This window comes from Struthio camelus, chromosome 2, assembly GCF_040807025.1.
Source record: "Struthio camelus isolate bStrCam1 chromosome 2, bStrCam1.hap1, whole genome shotgun sequence".
NCBI classification, from domain to species: domain Eukaryota; kingdom Metazoa; phylum Chordata; class Aves; order Struthioniformes; family Struthionidae; genus Struthio; species Struthio camelus.
In genome coordinates, this window is record NC_090943.1 from 118,166,069 (window position 1) to 118,190,282 (window position 24,214).

A 24,214-nucleotide genomic window follows, 5' to 3' on the forward strand; every position below is an offset into this window, starting at 1 on the left:
CTTCTGCCTGGGCCAGGAGTGTTTCTCTACCTTGCGGGCAAGCAAAACAGGTCCCCCCCACCCCCCTTTTCTTTCTTAAGAAATAAAAAGTAAAAGGAGCCCCTGGGTGCAAGCACAGTAGTCTAGCAAACAAGTTTGGAAATAAAGACCACTGGTCAGGGTATCAGATTGAAGAAATATCATTTATTTCAAGGTCTAAATTGGCATGTGTATTCTGTAACATGATTTACATCCTCAGTCTTTTCTCCTCTGCTTTGTAATGCAAGGAAACACTAAACTCTACAAAATACCTCCAATAGCCTTCACTCATTTTGCCTGTTCTTTTTGACTCCAGTTAACCTGTCCTGTTGTCTCCTAAGGTCACCTTTTTCCTTGAAACAAATGCTTCCAGCTTTCCTGAAAAAAATGCCTGAAGAAAAAAAAAATTAGATCGGTCCTCCAGTCTGTATCTGAATCTCTCTGTTCCAGCATGTCTCAGGTAGCCTTTTTTCCCTTGATATAGGTAACAAAAAAGCTATTGCTACTGCATCTTTTATTCTGCAAAGTTTTCTGTGTGCCTGCATTGTGTGCAGATATAGCATTGTTGAAACTCCTGCTAAGTTATGATTTTGAAGCTGTAAGAACTACTTTATATTATATATGCTAAATCTTTGCTTCCTTGAAATCCTCTACTCTTAGAAATCAGATTATATAGCTCCATCTGTCCCAGTGAGAACTAGATTAACATCTATTTTGCCTACTGGCAGGCTGGAAAGATTTTTTTTTTTTTTAATTCCAGATATCTACATCTTGGAATATCTGGGCACCGATGGTTTGTTTGTTTGCAAAGTTAAACACGTGCTCAGGGATCACATTGAGAGCATCAAGCTCCTAGCTAAGGTAATGAGACTGCATACAAAATTGTAGGCTGGACAGCATGTAACTCCAGGATCTGTGTGTGACCTGCAATTTGGAGGTATAATAATCAACAATCCTTAACAGATTATGATGTCCAGATATCAGCAACTTTCAGCGTTCAGATGGTGATGCTGTCAGTAAATATCAGCCTTTAGTCTTTCAATGCCTGTCACACTTCATTAGGGCACACCGGTGACTGTGTTCCCCTCCACTGCTGAGGCTGGACAATAGATAACAAATGAGTTCTGTTTGTAATTGCTCTATTCCTTAGCATTTTGTGATTCATTTATTTCACCCAGCTGCCCATGTCTATAGAAGCAGAAAATACTTCCACATATTAATTTTCAGTGTTGGTAACAATGAATGTGTCACCACCCGGGGAGATGCCCAATGCTCTGCAGAAAGGTGGGGGAACACGTTTTCTTCCAACATGTCTCACTAGAGGAACAATGGATCAGCCTAGAGATTTAGTGTTGTGTACAGACACCTATGTGTAACCTACATTTTGTTTTGTGAATGTCATTTTGGGTGTTAGACAATGCTATCTCTCTCCTGTAATCATTTTGCCTCCCTCTTGAACTGAAACCCCAAGACTGCAAACCTGAAGAGAGCAATATGTAGTATAAAGGGATATTAGCAATCAATGATTTTGCACTAGCAATACAAGAGCATACATAAAAATCCTCCTCCCCCACTACAGTCTTCCTGGTATGTGATGATCCAGCAACAGCTCAACTGACAAGGAGATCATAGCCTCTTCTGTTATGCAACCTTCTTGATCAATGTATAGGACCACCAGGGCAGGAAGGAAGAATAAAAAAAGTCCGAAGTGGGCACCCAAGACCCCTGAAAGCATTGATCTTAGCTCTGAGATGGTACTGTAGCTATAGGGCTACTCTAAGGCAGTGACCTTCCTACTGATTTTTCCTAGTATTTTCCATCGAGCTTTGTATCCCCTATATTGGAACCCGCTTGTAGATATGTAAAATGCCTGGCACACTCTATGCTATTTGCTTCCGCTAGCGCATGTTTTCAAAGGCCTGAAACCATAAATCCCCATGCCTACGAGAGAGATGCTTTAGGGAGAGGGTACCTGAGCTGCTGGCCAGGCCCTGGGGCAGCCGCAGGCCCAGGGGTCTCCTTTCGAGCAGCGGCACAAAAGCCTCCTCCCTCAGTAAGTCAGCGTCCTTTGAGGTTTTCTAACAAAAGCAGAGCTGTGGGAATTAAATTTAATGTTCGTGAAGCCAGCGGGGAAGACATGTAGGTGGTGGGGGTGTGGATGCTAGACTCCCCGTTTGGTCATTTTTTGCCTTCAAACTACATCTACCCCTGCCAGAAGACTACCATAACCTGCCAGAATGGAATAAAATAAAAGAAGAGCTGCCTCACCTGTGGCAAGTTTGTGAGTGTAAAACTCTCCCATCCTCTTTTGGCTGAAATTACAAACTCAAGGTCACTTTTGTAGAGTCCATTCTTTTGGATCAAATGAGACAGCCTTCTCTTTTGGTGAAATAAATTACATACCAAAGGAAATTTGCTCAGCCTTAATCAGAATAGATTCTCATTGCTCACTTTTTCTTGTCTGCTAGTTGCTTTATGTTAAAAAAAGTCCTTTTTTGGGTGAACGTTCTATAACAGGCAAAATCTAGCGCCTGTGCATAGTAACAAAGTGCCTGTGATATTTGGTGACATGAACCCCACGACTGAACGTATGTAGCAGGCTGCCAATACTGTTTTCAGAGTCTATTTCATTTCTATATCAAAAGTCTTCTTCACTATTCCTGATTATGTGTTTTGCTGATTAGACTTTTGCAGGTATATTTGGGGGAGACAAACAAAGAGAGAAAGAGAGAGGTCGATACTTAAAAAAAAATCTTTCTTTAATTAATTTAATTAATAAAATTTATTTAATTAATAAAAAATTAATTTATCTGGAAACAGAAAACTCATTCTGACTTCAGGTCAAGGAAATCAAGAGATGAGGGAGCACCTGCATTTTTTGTATGTTTGCTACATTTATAAATTCAGAAACCATTAGCAACTTCAGGAAACAAATATTTCCAAGGCTATTTTCTGGAGCATGTTAGAGTAGAAGCAGCTAGTAAATATTCAGTAAGCTTTACTTTTCAGAAGCACCTCTCCTTTGTAGGCGAAAATGAACTTCTCATGATCTTACTCTCTCTCATCCACAGGGATCCTAAAACCTCATTTGAGTAGCTTCTGATTTGACAGATATTCTCATATGTACCTCCTAGAGATAAATCAATGATTTGGACTCATTATTTTCTAGCAAGTGGGATAAAGGATTATTATAAGTCATTTCTTTTCACAGACTGTATCTACCTGTCCCTTTGCAAAAAGGCAGTCTGCCAAGTCAGCCATTATGCATCACTCTATAACAATCAAGGCAAATCGGAAAAGCCACAGGCACCAGTAGCGTCTTAAAATTGTACGTGTTTAGATTTTAATTGCATTACTGGCGTCTGATGTTTGTACTAGAGTGGCACCTGGCTGAGTACTGTCTCTAGTTCATTCCTATTATGAAATCTACAGTATGTCCATTTCTTTTTAATTTTGGAAGGGTTAAGGAAGTAAATCAATATTTTGAGCGAAGCGTAGGAAAATGTTCCTAGCAGTTGAGAAAATCTTAGCCATGCTTTCCGTATTTCTGAACCCAGTTGAAGTTGAGGAGTGGAGCCTAAGCTCTCCTACAAGTTCCTGGCAGGATTCTCATCATCTTAAAAGATGATGAAAAGATCATCTTGGAGTTCACCCAATTAGACTTTTAACACTGGCTTCAGACCTGCTGTTGCTCACACTTTGCACAAATGCTAGTCTATATCTTGGCAACAAACCATACTCAGCAATGCACAATGAGCTCAGCTGAACTTGAGCTACCCCTTTATTTGAATGTGTGAGGTCAATGGCAAATTTTTCTTTGCCTGACTTCCTAAGAAAGCAAGGCTTACAGGATCACGTTAGCTGTCTATGTTTGTGCCTCCCAACAGCTTCTTATCTGTTGGCCTGTTCAACAAAGCCTGACAGAAGGGTCTACTGACGTGACACCTCTTCCTGCACAGAGGTGGAGCAACATGTGAGAAACAATGGGTAAGGCTATATTTTGAGGGACATTTTAAGGAAAAACTATTTCCCTGAGCATATCTCAAATACACACACTTACTCTCAGCTGTATAACTCAATGACTATAAGGTTTACGTTATTATTTAAAATATGACTTTTTCATTTTAATGCATTTCAATATACTGGGGCGCTGGGATTTTTTGGGATTTTTTGGGGATTTTTTTAGGGTTTTAAATTTTTTGCTTCTATTACAGAAATAAACTTTTTATCTCAGGCATAAAGACATCAGTCTTTGACAGGTTTATGCTCCCTAAAGCAAATTTAAAGAAGGAAAATATTCTCTCCATTGGTGCACTTTACAAAGAGAAGGAAGTAACAAAGTTCATAAATTTTAGGAAAGTGAGAGAACAAAGATTTGGAGACAGGATGCCAGACTGTTTCCTAATTAAAGATATGTACTACTTCCTAAACATGGGCATTTCTTCACTGAATCTACCTACACAATATTTTTTGTATGAACATGCTATATCCAGCTTTTGTCAAGTTTTATGATTCAATAATGCTTAAAATTTTGTAAGACAAGATAAAATTTCAGAAAAAGTAGGTGGACTGAAAAAATGAGTTCAGGTCCTTCAATAGTAAGAAACATAAATGAATGGAATCCCATTCCTTTTCTTCTCCTTTACTATTGTAACATTTTTAGATAAAAGATATATTTATAACTACAGAGCTTGTATTTTATTCTGTGTTGTAGTTTACCCTTCAAAGAATTTGTTATATTATAATCTACAGCAAATACAAGATCTGATTGTTCTAACTTTCAAACTGCGTCATAAGAAATTCCTCATATTGTGAAAGAAATATTAGTATGATATGTTTATTCATGGGAGGTTTCTCTCAATCTTTTTCATGCACAAGGAAAGTAAAAGTTACAGCTATGCAGTCCTCACCTAATGTACAAATTTGTACAAATACACATCTCCAGTAAGTCAAAAACATTTTAAGATCCTCTCAACTGCAAACACAAAGAGAACTGCTTGGTGAAGATGTGACTCAGCATTTCTGCATGTTCAAGTGAAATATCCCTTGCAGTCTGAAATATTTGAATAGCCATTGAAAATTCAAATAATGACCTATATATAGTGTAGTTTCCCCATTATAATCTTTCCTGCATTATGATGGATGTTTGGCAAAGTTTAAGTCATGTCATTGAAGTCAATCTCTAGATTTGCAAACATTCCTAATTCCCCTTCACTGTAGTCCAAAAAGATTCAAATGATGGAGATCTCTCCTATCAAATGTATGAATTCTCCGTCATACATTACTCTCCTATCAGCAGTAATGAATACTCTTATGGGTATTTGATTTTTCCATGGATTGAGGCATCAGACTTTGATCCCTTTCTATATAGAAAGAGATGCTGGTGATACAAGAAGTTTTGTCTTATGAGGTTATATATATAGCTCCAGCTCTGTGTGGATGTTAGAAAAATGAGGCTATTCAGCTAGTGATTGCAGTCAAGTCATCCCAAAGAAATCAATATCTCATTCTCAATATCTCATTTTGGGGGAAAAGCCTTCCATTCAGTTCACCTTTTAAACATTGCCCTAAACTCAAAAGCAGCACATTTCTCTTCCCATTTCCACCATGGAGCCCTGAAGCTCTGCTCCTGCAGTTTCCTCAGCCACAGAGGCAGCACAGGCCCATGCTGTGGAAACCCTCCAATCTGGCGTACACACCTTTGTGTAGGCTGGTAGGTCTGCGTGGGAATTTCAAGGAGCTCTGGTGATGATATCCCCTAGAAGCGCCTGCACTTCTCCAGAAGGTCTTTACTTGTTCATCGAACATTTGCAATAAAACATACTGAAGCCTTTATGCGGCAAAGACTTGATGTTTTCAAGGCCAGTTTTCCAGATGTTTCCTTCCTTCTGTATTTCTTTCCCTGGATTAGTTATAAGTGCTAAAATAGAGGCCTGGGAAATATAATGCAACATGCAGCTTTTCAAGTACGGAATTACATTCGTGATTTTTATTTCAGTACTTTTAATTCAGTTTTAGAACCATATAAGCCGAGAACCTTGAAGTCTGTCAAAAATAACTTAGTTATAATTGATCCTGTCCTAGGATAGTGAAAGGGCTAGAAACCTTGCAAGCTACCTTCCAGACCTATTTTTTATTATTCTGTGATTGTTTAATATTGTTATATATATTTGATTGATTAGGCCTCTCCTCATCCACATGAGTTGTGAGTGAAATAAGGAAATAAAGAAATAAGAGCCAGGCAGAAGACCGGTAAAGCGTTCCCTGCAGTAACCTCACTTGGTGAGAGGCCTCAGTGTGAGCTCTGCTCCTACTGAACACTGAACATTTCCTTGGGCTGCAGGAAAAGAGCGTTTAATGGATTTAAGGGGAGAACAGGCATGGAAAAGAAATCTTTTCAGGGTTACTAAACACAGAAATATACAGAAAATTATATCCAGCTCAGAAAATCTGAGCTGAAAAGGGTTACACTTAGAGAACACTAGAAAGAAATATCAGATCTGCTTGCTTTTCCCTCGGTGTTTGCTTAAAGGCAGGACCTCAAGGCGAAGTGGGTTTATCACTGCCATCTTCCTCCATGTGCTCGATGGAGGGGACTGGCCACCTTCTCTCTCCTTCCAGGCTTCATACCCAGAAAAAGCAAAGTTCTGCTCACAGCCAGGGAGGGTCTCGACCCGCTGCAAGAGGTGCTGGCGCTGGGCACTCGGGCGACTCGTCACAGCTGGTGGTAGCAGGTACATGCAGCTGTTGCAGCCATCTCAACTAAATAAAAAGCATCCATCAGCCTTCAAAAATGAAAGGAAGAAATCAGAAGTAGGTAGTGATTTTCCTCTCTGTTGCTCAGATTGCAAGTCATTGTTTAAATCTCTTTAAACAGATGACATGTGAAAGGTCAGTTATTGCAGTTGTTAATGCTTCTTAGCACTCTTATTTCAAAAGCAGCTGTTTGACACTGCAGCACTGTATTGTTCCCCTTTGCTGAGGTAGAGCAGAACCTTTATAAATCAATCAATTATCAGAAGAATATTGTCTGTGTCCTGTGCTAAGGAAATGTATTGTAACTCAGTGCAAATGGAATGAGTCTATTAAAAGGAGATTTCCTGTTTCAGCTAAACCTCTTGGGTTTCAGTCAGTCTTACACTAGCATATTTTATTCTAAAGTATAGACTTTTCCTTTTCTTTGTTTCAGAAAATTAATATACTCATGATCATGGAAGCTAGAGATAGAAATGGACACGATATAATACAGAACTCATATTAGTGTGCCTACCATAACTACAACATCTTAGCTCCTTTGTTTACTAAAGTTATATCCATAGTATACAAGTGCAGGAGGATTATCGCTGTCCTAGAGTTCACATGTCCAACTGCCACATAAAACACATCATTGCTCAGCTGTGTTTTGACAGTGTCATCTACAACTGGCAGCAGCAAAACAGGTTTGGAAATGACTGGTACGGGCAGCTCTTTTAAGACCGGGGCACTATTGCATGATGCTCCACGTCATGTCTATCCAAAGTGAAAAATGGTACCACACGGTGGTTCACAGCTAACAGGGGCAAGTGGCCAATGCGGAGTGGAGCAATATGAGGAATCAGGCAGAAGGGCCGCACTCAGACAAGGCTGGAGGCACAAACCTACCCTACTTACGTCTGCTAATTCAAAATGCAGAGTGAAGACCATCCTGTAAATGTGCACCTCTGATAGCCCAAAGCTAGATAAGAAGATAGGTAACACAGAGGCCACTTTCCCTCCAAGTTCACTGTTCTGGTTCTTAAAAGCAATAGATGTAAATGAGGGGAGTGCTTCAGAGAGCTGGGGTTGGAAAGCTCCTAATGCAAGGGAAACTAAGCAACCAAATCCTGAAATAAAATTTCTGAATTTAAACTCTTGTTAAGTAGGAAAAACTGAATGTCACACTGTGATTTTTGGTCAAAATGGATATAAAACATCAGTTAAAAGCATGATTTAGGCTGAATGTGTTTAATGAAACCAGTGACTCAGCTTACTGGAGGAAAAGTCTTTCCACAAATGGTTGATATTTCCTACAGGGGAAAAATATACAGTTACAAGACAGAACTAAAGCTCTGTACAATGGGATAATCTTTCCTAACATTGGTCTTTCTGGCCACTGTGAACCATTTGTGAGTTGTTAGTAAGTAATTGCCTAGCATTATTGTATTAAAAAGTTGGAGAGGAGGACAATCTTTTCACATAGTAAAAAAATCTGTTTTTTAAAATTTACCTCAAGCTAGCAATAGAACTTAAAACCGTGAAGTTATCGGCGTTAAACAATTAATACAGAAATTTCTGAAATATTGGTTGGTGAAGATGAAGAAAATCAAAATATTCTTTGACTGAGATATGACTGCAAAAAAGGACAGAATCCACTCCTAATTAGTGGGCTGAAAATAGTCAAGAACTAAACCTAATCAAAATCCAGCAACTACAGATGTGTTTGCACGAATCATACACTATATCTTGTTTCACAACAGTGTGGGCGCTGGTGTAAAATACATTGTTTGTAATAATGAAACTCATTTTAACACTAATTTGGAAGTAAGTTATCTCTGTGGTAATATAACCTATCCGTCCTGTTGATTATCATTTTTTCTGTATTGCTCCCCTCCCCTTCATGTGCTGATTTATCTCAATTTCACTGTCATTCCCATAATGAAGTTAGCCAAGCTCCACCAGTATTAAATTATACAGAGCACACAGGCTGACAATTTGGAGCTCTAAGCTTTTTAAACTGGCAGTTCCTTCTTGGGGCAAACTTCTTTACTAAAGATTTATTTTTGTTTGCCCTTTGAAACTAGTGAATTACCATCAATTGAAAGTTTTGCTAAACTTATTCCCTAGCAAAAAAGGGGAAGCAGAATCAATCTTTGCTGCTGCAGAGCTCTTTCTGTGATATCTGTATCACGTAACCTTTAAAGAAATTGGATTGCAGTCAGGTTTCAGACACAGACTTTTTTTTTTTTTAACATGACTGCCATCTGATTTATTTTATAGCTGTTTAAAACTGGTTAATTACTGCATTAGTTAAACGGATGGTTGGGATTTGGGTTAGTTTTTTGCTCAGGTTGTTTGGAAGCGGGAAGAGACCTGCATCCTGCTCCTGCAGCTGCCTCTGCAGACGTCAGGGAGTCTCAGAGCAACTGGCAAGAGGTGTCCTGGGGACCAGGAGCAGCAGGGGCTGAAGATATGGCACTGCAGACCCCCCCCCCCCAAAAAAAAAAAAAAAAGCCAGTAGAAGGATAAAATGCTTGGAGACCCAGTTCATGGAGGGGGTGACAAAGAGGTCACCAAGGTTTCTTTGCTCTGATTCAGCATATGAAAGTCATCTCCTGAAAATGCTAAGAGAGGGGAGAAAGGCTTCTGCAGCCCCCTGAGCATCCAGGATGGAGAGTCCCCGTGAGCAGGAAACAACAAGGCCTATTCGTGCTTTAACCAAAAAGCCTGGTCTTCAACAGCCTCTAAATCTCTCCACTTGAATGTAGGCTGCCCTCAGAGTCTTGACATTTTTCTGAATCATTCCCAGGAATGAAAACATCTCTACAAACAAGGCAGCAAAATCACTGCTGTTATCCCAGGCGCTTTCTTGATTTGACAATTCAGTCACCACAGGTGACTCATGTACCATCCGCAGCTGCCCTCTCTTCGTTTTCCCGCAGTTCAAAAGCATATATTAAAAATCAGCTCTTTTCTCTACATTTAAATTGATTTTGAGGCTGTATGAGGCAGTAGCTGAGATTTTGGAAGGGGTATAGCGCCTCTCAGCACAGCACGGCACCCACACTAATTGATCCTTAATTAGATCCCTGAAGTTAAGGTGTGTGTGAACACCTTCTCCTGTGCTCTGCTCACTTTTGCTGTGTGTGTTTTTACAGTATAAATTTGGGGCCTTGCAAGGTTTTCACATTTTAGCTCAGTTAAGCTGTCTGGGCACCCTCAGAGTGCTTGCACGATAATCCAGAGCTTCACTCATTTTGGCAGCAGTATAAGGTAGTCTCTGTATGAGTAAGGCTGTCCCAAGAATCTCTGTGATGTGCTCGACGTGAACAAACTGCCCCTCCGAATCAGCAATGCAGATGATCTTTGTCTATTTTTCTCCTTGAATGAACGTATTATTCTGGACACAGCAAACAAAACGGCACTCAATCTGATTTTATATTCCTCTATTGCACTTTGACTGATTAAGTGATATTTTAGAGCTTTTTCCAAAAAGAGAAACTCCTTCCTTGAAGCAGGACTACCAACTGTCACTCTTTGGGGGGGGTGAACCGTGGCCCATTAAGGACCAGGTAGGTTGCCTATCACAAACAATTTAACATCTATTATGTCTAAAAAGCCCTCTATTTGATACTTTCATTTATTTTTTCCTATCTGGTAAGCCGGCGGCTGTGGGCGGCCCGGGGCCACGACGACATCAAACGGGGGCCACGACAGCAGAGGCCACACTGGCACTGAACCAGTCAGGAAGGATTAAGGTCCAGGATGGGATCGCAGCGTAGCACAGCACGCAGCAAGGCAGAGGAGGCGAGTTAAGGACGCTGGAGCACTGAATGTCTCTGCCTATTAAAATCAGAGACTGCAAGCTGGGGCACCGTGGTGCCGGCCACAGCGAGTGGCACAGGCACTTGTCTCACTTCGAGGAGGTAAAAGGGTTTTGGCCTTGAAACAGGAAAGGAGGCTCCAAATGCTGCCTTCCCCTGCTATGCAGCGGCGTTTCAGATTTCACTCGGCCTTCTAGTATTGCCACTATAAGGTTGGCTCACATAGCGTTTACCTCTAACTATAAAAGCTCACAGAGGTTATAATTTAAACTTGAGCCCTCCCCTTGGAAGAGGAGTGTTTAACACAGCAGCAGCAACAGAATTCACTGTGGATTTGAGGCAGATGTAGGCAGCCAGCACACAGATATCATATCTAGAGTGGGCTGCGGGGGGTAAGAAAAAGACAGTACTTACCAGTAATTTCTTGTCTTTTTTTTATAGAAAAGAAAAATGAGCTATGAGAGCTGAATTATTTTGCGGTAAATTAGAAGCATGTGATGAATTTAAGTGACTCAGAACTTGAGGCATTTATAATTTTGTTAATAATTCATGCTGAGATGGAAATCCTACAGGGAGGATTTAGAGCAGAGAACTGGCCTCCCTCATTAATACTGTGAGGAGAAAACACCTGCAGACGCAGAACTCCACAAACCGCTGGCTGGGGCACTCGTGTAGCAAAGTACCCTGGTCCACATTCCTTCAGCTTGTTTATCCGTTTTATCTAACAACAATTTAACATGAACTACAGAGGCAGTTTCAGGACCAGGCCTGAAAATGGTGTGGCACCAACTGGCACAGGTGAGTGCCCTCATGAGCCATGAGCTCCTGCACTCGTTCATGCTTTCTACTCCTTCACCTGTGGCTCTTATACTTTGGACTGAACGGTGACCTGCTCTTAAAGGTGCAGCAAGAGAAAGCCCCTTTTCCAGCTTCATTTGGCACCTGGGTGTTATGAGGCTGTGTGCAGGAAGGATGTATTTTAATCCTTGCAAGGCAGAAGGTCCTAAATCCAGGTTTCACGTTCGTGCGGCAAGAGCTCTAATCATCAAGTTTTTATACAACCTGTGACCACTGAGGATCATCAAAGAGACTTTGAGCTTACTCCTCAAGAAGGATGATGTTATGGCCCAAGACAAGGAGGAGTTTTGGCTGTGAACACTGATTAGGAGAGTGCACTGGACAAAGGAGAAAGGAGGGATTTCAGATGCTGACATTTCTTATTACCCAGTTGAGGCATCAGTTCAATATATTACAGTTCTTCTGAATCACAGCATCCATCTGACAACACACTGAAGAGAAGAAGGATTGCCCAGCTGCTGACCTGCAGCCTGTGTCTGGCCTTCAAAACAAAAAATCCAGTCCATGGCATGCTCCTAGCCACCAACAGAAGTAAGGTGTGCGATTCAGCACCCCTGTGAAGTACACTTCTAGCAGCCGCCAGCTGCTTGATCCTGTATTTCTGGGGGTTCCCACAGCTCTTCCCCATGCATTTAGCATCTGAAAATCTTTCATCTGGCTCATGAGGGAAAGGGAAGTTCATGGAGTAGCAGGGTAAGATGGCAAAAGCACAGTGACAGAGTGAGACGTCTCCATTTGGCCATGCCTACATCTGAGGAACTCTCAGTACAGAAGGGGTTTGGGATAAGGATGTGTAGAATCAAATGTGAATTTTTCAACTTTACTACTCTGAGAGGCTTACCCAAGAAAGCAAGAAGATGATGGCATTATTCTGTGGTTAAACACAGTTGCCACCTGTGCAATGATACTAATAAGCTCATTTCCTGTGGTTCCAGCTGAATGTTAATGCAAATTCTACCACTTCTATCTTTTCAGATAAGGAAGAAAAATACAAGTATGGACTTCCCAAATATGAAATAACATGATTTTAGGACATAGCAATAGCCTTGAAAGATAGGCCCCAGTTTCATTATGCTAGGTATCATGATGATATAGTGTGGGAATACCGGGTTCCCACTACTTAATCGTAATTTAAAAGAGATTCTCCTCAGTTTACATGGGATGTCAGCTCAAAATTTGACTCTCTTGCAAGGGAAGAAAACTCTCCTGCCACTCTTCAAGTATGTTTCCTACCTTCCTTCCAGAGACTATTTCTTTTTTTTTCCAGAGCTTTTAAGTTACCCTTTCATACGAAGGTACATTAATAATTGCATCTCTGATTGCTACAAAGAGTATTCAGCTGACCCAGAAACAAGAAGAAAGGCATAACCATCTCCTGCTTCTTGGACTACATGTCCCAACCCCATCTCTGCCAGCATGCCCCGACAGACACAATGCATCGTCAAGTGTGCTTGGGCATGTTTTTGGGGCCTGTAATTGTCTCCCATTGAAACCTCAGTGTGGACTGCAAAGCTGGAGGTAGTGAAAGACTTTTTTTTAACAGAACTCAGCAACAGGTAGTGATTCTGACCATCTATTAAGGGTTTATTTATTTTAAAAGAGGGGAAAAAAACCCAAGAGCAACAGAATGACATGGTATGTGCCTGTCAGACCAGCATTAATATCCCCTACTTTTGTCCTTCATCTACTGTTGCCATTTTGGATCAGGAATGAGCTGAATCCTTGCTAGCACTGAAAGCCAGAGGGAGGAAGGCAGATTTCCAGTGGTGCTTGGTATGCCTTTTCATCACTTAAAAATACAAGAACTACTGCATCACTTGACACACAGAGAAAATACTTCCAAGTTCTTTCAAAGTAAAAGTAAGTAAAGTTAATATTTGGGGACTATGTTCTATTGCCTTTTAGAGAAACTGCTCAACAGGTGAAATAATAAATTTGACATTTGGGGATACTGATGATAATTTCTGTGCTCAGTTACTGAGACTGAGAAGCTGCTTTTCTACAGAGGAGGAATAGCTTAATTAATCTTCATTTCAAGTCAGAGGTGACTATCCTGTTGGTAGGTAGATCAGTAGTGCCCATCACAATGTGTAATGAGAAACTATTGACCATAGATGCCACTTGTTCATACATGCCACTCCCTGATGTAGATCTGTGAATTTATAGCACAGAGAATACATGAGTGTATTAAAGTCTCACACAGTGAGCAAAGGTGAGGGCAGACAGAGAATACTTACTCAAATGTTTATTAAGAAATCTCCACATCAACTTACCTTTTCTGCTCTTTGACATTACATATTGAACTATTTTAGATATTTCAAATCACTATTTTCCCTTCTGCAAATTTATCATAACGCTATATACTTATTTTTAATGCAAATCTTTCAGTTGAAAATGTTTCCCAAACAGAACATTAAAATATTTAGATGATTTTGACACCACTGACCAACGCTTCTGAATGATTCTCTCTTCTAACTCTGATCTGTGGCTCACCCTGAGGTCAAGGCAAACATGTTCTTTCTTCTTCTTGGAAACCCAAGAAGTTGGACTAGTGAAAGCAAGAAGAAAAGGGGGAGAGAGCCTTCAGTGCTAAGAGCCGAAAAGACTGCTCTGCGGTTAGTGACACCTATGCGCCCAAGGGAGTTATATCAAGAGAGGGAAGAACTACCCTCCGAACTAGGTTGGCAGGAATGTGGTCATAAACAGATCAAACTATTTTTAATATTGCTAGTAGAAATCGAGTCTCTCCAGAAGTGGCATGAGAGACGCTAGAGAAGTTTGTGTCATCCATCGAGCACATTTTCAAGAGCTGGAGTTTTTATTTCTGTGACTTTCTCCCAGAGTGTAAGCAAAGTTGCTACATGAGCCCGAAGAGTGAAATAGCAGCCCCTAAAATGCTGACCATCAGAAGGATTTCTCAGAAGTTGCCTCAGGGCTTATTGTTAGAGGAAAAAAAATTGGAGCAGTTAGAGTTGTTATAAACCAAAAAGTAAAAATTGTTCTGTAAGTACAGCACTAATGGTAAGTGGCTTCATAAATTATGTCTTGATTATGGTGGACTGACTGTGATATATTAAAAAAAAGTAAATATTTTCCTTGAATGATGGTATCTGGGGAAAAAAAGCGCTCTCCTAAGTGGATTCTCTGATGTCTAATGTAGAAGCTCTCACTGAAATCTTTCCCTGAGCTGGGGAATGCACTCAGCTACTTTCATAGACTTGAGAGAGCTTAATTTTTCTGAAATCTCAAGACCTTTGACAAACCTGTATGAAAAGAGGTTCTGAGGTTCAACAGATACTGGACTTAAACACAACCTAAAAAAAAGTTTAATCAGGCATGCTTTATTTTGCTATGAAATTAGACAAACCCTAGCACACTGGTTCACAGGCTGCTTAGAAATCCATCCTCTGTTCAGTTGCACTTATTGCCTTATTATTTAGGAGCCTGCACAGTTTTGTGACTATAGATATTTCTGTTAAGGAGGCTTCATCTTCCAATTTCTATTGATCAGAAAGTTCTATAGCCATGTATTTTAGGCAGCCTTATTCTGAAAATTTCTTTTAATGCTATCTCCTACTGTTTTCTGGTAATATAATTTCTTTATTCTACTTCTGGCTCTGTTAGTAATGCCATTTATCAATGGGCATTATGAGAGCCTGCAACTTGTCTTTGTATTTTGTCTAGCTTGTGACATTTTAATGCAGTTTGAGAGTCCCAGAATATTGACTGACCATCCTCTGGAAATTAAGCTTTGGAGAGATGGCAAATCAAACTCTCAGAATCAGTTATCTTTTCGGAAATCTTAGTTCAAGTATATATTTTAAAAAGCAAAAGAAAAATCGCAAAGCCTGCTGATGGGAGTAATACCTGTGAATAAGAATGGGAAGACGTGTACTGCAGTTATTTGTATTAGGTATGGCCCACAGATGGACTTTTTTTCAACTGCACTGCACAGTCTAAGCATGGATGGCTTAGGAAAGCTCCAGCTGAGCTCTTTTTAGAGGCAGTGATTGTCTACAACTTCTTTGGAGGCTCACAGAGAAGATGACATGCAGCATCTCCAAAAAAAAAAAAAAAGGTATATTTTTTAGGTTCTTGAATATATGAACAAGTGTCTAGTACACATTTCCTATTTTAAAATATTAGGCTATATTGCCTGGTACAGAGTGAGAAGAATTCTGGTTCCAGTTGACTTTTTTGAACAAAAAAAAAAAGTGAAGATTTCCAAATCCTGATTGCCTCAAGCATCTCTTAACCTGATATAGGGCAGGTAAATATTATTCACAAAAAAGAGACTGAAGTGCAGTTAAGTATTAACTACCATCTGTGATCTACAGCTTTCAGGTCAAAAAAAGAGCATAATTTTATTCCTTGGCTTCAAGAGCAAAAGACCAAGATTGCGGAAACTTTTCATTCACGCTTAAGGTGGGCAATCCTAAATCACAGACTCAAGAGAAGATTTAGATTAAAAATTGTGAAATGTTATGCAAAGCCCTTTTGAAGAATCATGACAGAGCATCTAGACAGTATAGTATTCAGCAGCATAAAACTGTGACTGCATATGTGGTGCCTCAGACCCTGCAGGTATGGGATGGCACAAATGCTATAGACAGAAGCACGGGGTAGAGTTTGCAGGGCATTTGTCTATTGCTCAGCACAGGGGGAGTAAAGCTGGCTACCTGTGCTTCCACTCAGTTGTTAGCAAGATATGAGCAAGTCTCCTTTAGAGAAGGCTGCAGGCTAGGTTTGCAGGTCAAGTGATTCTGCTATGCCATCTCCAGGTGGGGATTTCCTTCCAGTTATGGAGCTTCAAGAAACAGGGTCAGAGAACGTATTGCCCCCCATTGTTCCCTTCACACTGGACTCGCTTAGTTGACCAGTCTTCAATCTTTAACATGGTCATCCAGAGAAAAAAAAGCAACAGCTTGGCTTATGGCAGAGAGACACATTTCTTCAACAGAGCAGCACAAAAAAAGCCTCAGGTGATTCCCCGAAGGCCACTATCACCAAATTATATAGACTGAAAATAATTTATGTTCTTTTTGTCCCAGTAAATATTAACATTATCCCATAGCTGTTGATCCCCAACCATTGAGAATACATAGGGGTTATCTTAGAAAAAAAATTCGGGTGTACAAAAACATTTTATTTTGAAGCAGTGTCATGGGTGATCATAGAAGACGGCAACAAAAGAAAAAGGGTAGGGTCACTTTTACAGCCAGGAATATGGCAGGATTTTCATTTAAGTTAACTGGAGAAATAGAGGAGACATTTATAGAGCTGGAAGTAATAAAGGGTAATAGAGGATAAAGACAAAACTAGACAGGCCTAATGTTCAGAGATATAGTTACGCCTATAATACTGGGTAATTATTAAATATACATTGCCCCATAATGCTGTCAAATGGGACTTAGCATTATCTGCTCTTTAACTTTTGTGACAAGATAGTGAAAACGGCTCCTATTTGTCTTAATGTACGATGTGATTGAAAACAGCCCAGTAAAACAGAATGTCATTAACCTTCTAAGGACTAATATGATGCCAAGCACTACTGGCTTCGTTTAGAGATCGCAGACAGGCTTTGAAACAAAGGAACTGTGAGGCAAAAACTCCAGTCAAATCTTGACCCTCCCATTACCTGACTAGATTTGCAAAAAAAAGCCTGTGACAAGATATTATGATTATAATAATTAAACTTTTTTTTCCCCATATAACAAAGCAATGGCAAGTCCTTCAGCTTTCCTTTGCTTTCCCAGAGGGACTTATCATCCACGTGCAGGACGAGAAATGATCATACCTCCAAGTACCTCCAGTCAAATCTAATAGTGGATACATTTGCAAGCAGTGATGTGTGACATGCAGTTGCCCCCAGTATTTAATTAGAAACTAGATTTATGGTCTAGCTGCTACACGCTAATAATATCTTAATTTCTTTAAAAGCTTGATTTGAAAGTTGCTTCAAAGCACTCTAATTTTTTTTTCCCCCAAACATTTTAAGAGGCACTGTCTGGTTAAAAAAAGTGTATTTTTCTTCATGCTTCCATGTACCCCAAGCTTGCTCTTAGTTGTGCTCCTAAATCAGTAGAAGCAGAAATGAGATCCTTTAAGATTTTTATGGGCTACTGATTATATAAATATCAAGGACATTCTATTACGCGCTTAAAAGAAAGCATAAATCTTTACCGATCTCTCTGTAGCAAGCTAGCAAGCATATGTAACTTTGATTAAAAAGAGGTATACCACGTAAGCAGAGCTGACACTTGTTATTTATTGCTTATGAAACATAAAAGCTGGGTCAGCTCACTTCATTTTGAAAATCAGTTATGGTATTCGGACTGTCATGCTTTTGCTTTGACCTTTTCCAGTGAGGCGTCGCAGTGTGGTCCCAGAGGCCTCAGCCATACAACAGCCTCGGAGTGCTCCAGGAAGCCACGCGTTCCCAGACATCTGTCTCCGGGTCTCTCCGCTGCGCCCCGTCATTCGCAGTCTCAGTCCCATGTGCTGGTGGCAGGCAACCGGGGAGACACTGGCATGAGTTGCAAAAAACATGGTCTTTAGTTCCAGTCAGAGTGCGAGCCACCCCCTTTGGGCTGGATACAGACACACTGGTTGTGCTCTGCATGCGTTTTCGGGTAGCCTGGCTGAGAAGACCCATTGCTATGTGTGTTTGAGAGATTCTGAAAGGGCTGATGTGTGCAGCGAGTTTCTGGGAAATAACAGCATGAGACTTGCTTAGTTACAGATTTTTGGACTCAGTCCTGGAAATGACACTGCTGAATGAATCAAATCCCATAAGCTTTAGTAAGCTCTGAGAACAAGCAACACCTCCCAGAAAAAAGGCAAAATAAAGCAATGACAAGGGTACAGTCAGTTATGAGAGTAAAAGCTATTTTACCTTATCACAGTGTCACTGAACAGTTGACGTTGGAAAGGATCCTCTGGAGATTGTCTAGCATTTGCACCAACACCAGATTTTAGGACGACGTCCCTGCTACAGCTGCTCTAGCATGGACATCCCCACAAGCTTCTGTCACACTGCAATTTTCCCCAGTGACCCTGAGAAGCATTTCAGGAATCGTTCTCTTAAGGGTTGGGACCAAGTGACTTTGAGTAGTTGTATTTCATGAAACTGTTGAAAAACTTACCTAACTCATGCAGGAAAAAAATCTCTCAAAATATTTCAACTGTTTGATACATTTAACACCCGCTTCGCTTCTTTTTTTTTTTTTTCCTCATCCGACTGCCTCTTAAGACGTAGAGAGGTCAGATGATATGCAGAGCAGCAAAGTCCAGTGACCTCTCTGCAGCCACATCTGCTGTGACCAGAGAGGTGTTTTCTGTCAGCCAGCTTTACACACCAGCTTCTCTTTTACATACCAGGATTGCTGACCAGCCTAACAAAACGGACGTATCTCAATTGTTTCCTCAACTGGTGGATTTTTCTTTCATTCAGAAACTGAGCTTTTATAGCCACTTCAGAGTTTGTACTAGAAAAGCAAGAAACACTTGTTCAGAGAGAAAGTAGTTATTCTGCACCTTTCATTTCTGTGGACTTGCTGAAATAGAAGACATATAGTGGCAAGGCATAAATGACAGGGACGCCCTTGAGACCAATCAAGTTCTTAACGACGATGTTGGGTAACAAACTGCTTTTTGGACGTTTAAACATGAATATTTTGTGCCGCACACCCCACCGCCACCTGTGGAAGAAGCAAATCTGATTTTCTCATGAAAACCTGCCCACGTGGCATAAATTCCCGCCCAACCCCCAGATAAAGATATATTTGCAGAAGCAACGTGCCGAATGGCTCCCAGTAACGCATATTAGGAGAACCAGCCCCCTGAAGACATATCGGATAAACAGCCTAATAAACCATTCATTCCGAATAAGTCATCGTCAGCGCCGATTGAAAGTGGGAGGCAGAGCACATCTGTACCCAGCTGTGTTTCTATTAATTATATACGGGGAAGTAAATGGGTTTTTTGGGGGGGGACGACGACGACGGGGTAGGGAGCGCGGCCGCGGAGCAATGCCGCCCCCTTGCGCCCCGCCGCCGCCACCGCACCCGCAGCTCCCTCCCAGTTCATGAAATTGCAACTACTCACGGTGTGGTGAACGGGAGTTTGTTTCGCCATCTGTCTTTGTGGCTGGATTGGCTGATCTTTTTTTTTTTTTTTTTTTTTTTTTTTTTAAGCACGGTGAAATTCCTTTCTAGCCAGAAGGCAGATGCGCAGTGGTGGTGGGGATACTTTGCCGCGCCAGAGTTAACGATGTGCCCCAGAGGATGACTTCCAGTTGCCCCTCTGTTTTGTCCAGATTCGTGGATAAAGTGACCCAGTGGCCCTGCTGAGATTCACTGCAGCAGCTACATTTTTGAAAGACTAGTTTATGGCACATCCTTGCTATCCTATAAGTTTATCACCTTTGTTCTCCTTAGAATTTATATTTTGCATATGTCTAGTAGGAAGCAGTTTCTGTCCTGAAAAGCTTGCTCCCTAAACAGGTAGGTTCAAGGATGGAGGAGCAATGACCTCAGCTTTCTTTGATGGACAGAGGCAGAAGCACAGGGAAATAGAATGATTCAGCTGAGGAAGGTTCAAGGCATACCTGGGAACTGAGTATGAGTTATCTCCTCAACCCGAGTGCTCAACAGGCAACGCATCCTCTTCTTTTTAACCTTCTAGTCTAGTTTTCTGGATTTTTCAGTCTAAGTTCTAATTCCTCTGTAGTTCTATAGCAGCACTTCAGCCTTCGGTTGGGGCCTGCTGTGTTGGCTGGCTAAAGGGCAGGTAGGGACCTCTCCTAAGTTGTGGGCTGCCTTTTAAGTATCATATGGTTCTCTCAGCCTCGGTGTCAATTCCCCTGGGTACCTACAGGGCACCCAGCCCTCTGCCAGGATGCCAGGGCTCCCTCGCAGCCTTACCTGCACATCTGGGCATCCTGCTACCTTTTCCGCTCCCTCCAGCTGCAGTCACCACATGCCTAGTGGGACAGAAGCTAACACCCTGTGCTCTCAGAAGCTTGTGGGGCAGAGGTCCAAGACATCCAAGACCCTTAAAAATCACTCTCACGTTTTCCTTTTCCTAAATTCCTAAGTGCATTTTACTTTTCAGTCTGTTGAGTCTTACTCTGCAGGAACTTACTCTGGGCTATCTTTTTTCAGAGTGTGTAAACCACAGCTCCAGGAGCTTCTTCCCATGCAGAGACGTCTGCAAGTCACCCCTTATCCACCTACAGTCCTCCTCCTGCAAGAGCTGGCTCAGGCAAGCAGTCTTGACTTGCCTTGACCCCTGGACCCTGAGCCCCAACTCATCCACACAGTTATCATCTTTGCTAATGTTCTTCTCGTCCATGTTGCGCTCTGTGAATGGGGGATTTTGAGAGAGGGGTGTATTATGCAGAGCATGCATGATCCCACATACATCATTCACCCTTCCCAAGTCTGCAGACGGCTTCCAAAGCAGATGCCAGGAGGGGAAACTGTAAACTCTCACGTTGTCTATCATACCCTGTGGTAAATCTAGTTATTGTAATCATTGGGGATGTTGTGTGGTGGCAGGGGGAGAGAGAGGATCCAGGGGCAAGGAGTATGAGCTTATTCCCTTGTGGACAGAAGAAAAAGTGAAGGGGACTTTAGGACAGTCATCTATATACAGGGACCAAGAAAAGTAAGCCAATTATGTACCCTAAGGGCTCATCTCCACCACCTGCAGGCCAGCGTAAGGGATAGAGAGCAGCAGAGGAAAGATAAAGGCACCTCTTTCTGGATGAACTGTGAAGTGTAGTTTGATATAGACCTTTTCCCTGAGCGTGGGGAGGCCAATGGTGCAGAAAGGCTAGACCTTCTGTGCCCCCGATGTCCCCACTGACCCCTATCACTATCTCTGAGCCCATCCCCAGCTAATCTCTCCTAACACCTTCTCTAACCTAATCTAAAAAGCTCCTGACAAACCCTCTAATTCTACTTGTTAATTCTCCAGCCTTTCTGCACTCACTGCTAACAAGAAGTTGCAATCCTTCTATGAGTGAAAGAGCCCTATTGCCAGGGTAGAGGCCTCTCTTTGAACATTCCCAGACTTGATGAGATTCAATGGTCTTCTAGATCATGTACGTGGCATTTAGAGGTATAGCAGGAAAGACATGTATCTGCATGGTGCCTGGAGAAAAGACAAATGGTTACGTTGTTGGGATAAACCCTGTACACACATGAAAGAGGATCATATGCTTCCAAATCTGGATCGCTATTTTATTTAAACATGCAGTGCTCCTGAAGGCCTTGAGAGATTATTTTGCGAACAAGATTTAGCCACTAAAGTCCCATTTAGGAGACTAAATTAAGGAAATGAAGCATAATATTCACTTTTTTTTTTTCTTCCACTTGAACATGTTTCAGTATCTAAACTTCCTTTTGTGATGATTTCATATACCATTAATATTTCTCAGTTCATCCAGAGAACAGAGCTGCTCAGCTGTGAGGCACTGAGCCCACCACACAGGAAGGGTAACATCTCCTGACGAGCATCTCTTGACGTTAGGAGAGGTGATGAAGTCTGATTTTTTGAACTTTTTTCCTGTATGGTTTCTCTGAAGGACTCTTATAGTGAGCACATTAACAAAGTTTCTCTCCTGTCTGGTGTCTTGCTGTTCATTTCAGTGAAACTTACGAAAAACATGAGGCAACCACATCTGGCAACCGTCTCATTGAAGCTGGCCAGCAGCATTCAAAAGCTGTGAAAGGAGAAGAAGGGATGAGAGTACAGCAGATACACAAACGGTTTGATAGCACAAATCTAGCTTCCTTTAAAAAAAGCTAATTCTTTTTGTTATGAATATAATATAAATAATTTATTATATTTAAAGACTTTATTATGTTTATATTCTAACTGAGAGAGTTTCTGTGTTCACATCCATTTTTGAAGTGTTTTTATGTCACCAGTAAATATTTGCGCTGAAAATATTGGAATGTTAAATGTGTTTGATTCATTGTGAAAATAGCTCTTATATTTACTGGATTCTTTTTTTCTCCTCTCTCTTCATACAATTTTTATTCATGTTCTTCATTCTAGAAAACAACATCAGCATAGTTTTGGTGTAGAATTTTTTAGAGAACAAATTTCAGATACGGCTGAGAAGTGCATTCTCTGTATTCCCCTCCAAAACCACCCAAAAGAATAAAACTTTTTACTATTGAAACTCCTCATATTTGGGCTTTAAGTCAATTTAATGTAATACTGTTTCAGATTTATGATTGGCAAAAACGGGAAGAGCAACAACAAATCTCAGATATTCCCTTTGCATGACTGGGTCAATTATTTGCAAAAAAAAATAATTAACATACTGTGTCCTATCTTAGGTCCTTTAATTGCCTGTGAAAAAGAATCTACAGAGAACAGCTGGGATGTTTAAGAGAGAAATCAAAAATGACACAAACTCAGTACTCCGTATCTACTGAGGTAAAGAAGAGGCCAAGTCACCATGCAACGCTGATGAATTTAATTATTGATAAAATCACAGCTGTCTTACAATGCTCTTTTTGTAGTTTGTATGGCTGTGTGGTTCTATAAATCAGCTCAATCATGGAAGGAAAATCTCATCTACTATCCCAGTTTGACACGTCTGATGTTCTGTGCAAGTTTGTATTGTTTGTCAATTAGGGTGACACTTAACAAAGCAAACTGTTATGGCACCCATCTATTTTCCATTTACCATGCTACAATAGATCTTAACAAAACTCACCCAAATAAATTAACATTAATTTTAGACTTGTTGAATCATAATTAACATCTTAATATGGACTGCCTGAATGATTTCAGACAACAAATACTTCCATCCTTTGCAATGTATGTGGGGCCTTTCTCTCACTCCAGTGGTGGAAAAACACCTCCTTCTCAACTCCAGGATAAAAATGTCTTCATAGGGTTTTTAAAAATATATTACAGAGAATGTCACAGGAGAGTAAGGAGCATGTGTAAAGAGGAGCAGCTGATGGGCTCTGAGACACCCAGAGATTTCCATTGTCCGTGGCCTTCCTGAGATCCGCAGGAGCAACGGGCAGACTCAGTGCCCTTGAAGCTGAGATTTGGCTCTGCACCTACAGGATAAGAGTGTGACTGATGGCAGGGCAATAAATCAGAGCAGGGCCCTGAGAGACCTCCTGATACAGGCAATCTGATACAGACTGTGCAGGGATATGTGCGTAGGATAGGAGCAACTGCATTTTATTCCCAAAATGAGTGCGTGTGAAATGGGGAAAAGGGCAGTCTGAAGGCTGCACCCATTTTTCTGACTGCCTGAAGACTTGTCCAGCCCTGCTGTAAACTAGAATTGAATTAAGCCACATTCCCCCCGATGTACGCATAGTCGCATTCTGCTTTGAACTTGCACCCTCCCTTGGGAGCATTATAGCTCCAATCCCATGGGAATGCTATGGATTTCCCATGGGAAACCTTGTTTGGGGCTGGTTTGAAGGACTGGACTGATTTGGTAAATGAACACATAAAACTGGATCTTTCCAGTTCTCATTTTGACCGACTACTTAAACCTGTGTGGGTCTGTCCAGCACTAGAATCAACTCTGTAAATTAAAAGAGCTAATCGTTCTGGGGGGTAAACTCATGACAACATCTGTTGGAAAAATCTGTCAACGAGGGAAAAAATAGATACTGTAAATATTAGACACAAAAAGTCTAAGGACATATACTTACACTTACGCATGCACTTTAAGTTAATTTCAGTAGAACCCTGAACATTTGGAGACTGGATTATCCCACTGGCAATGC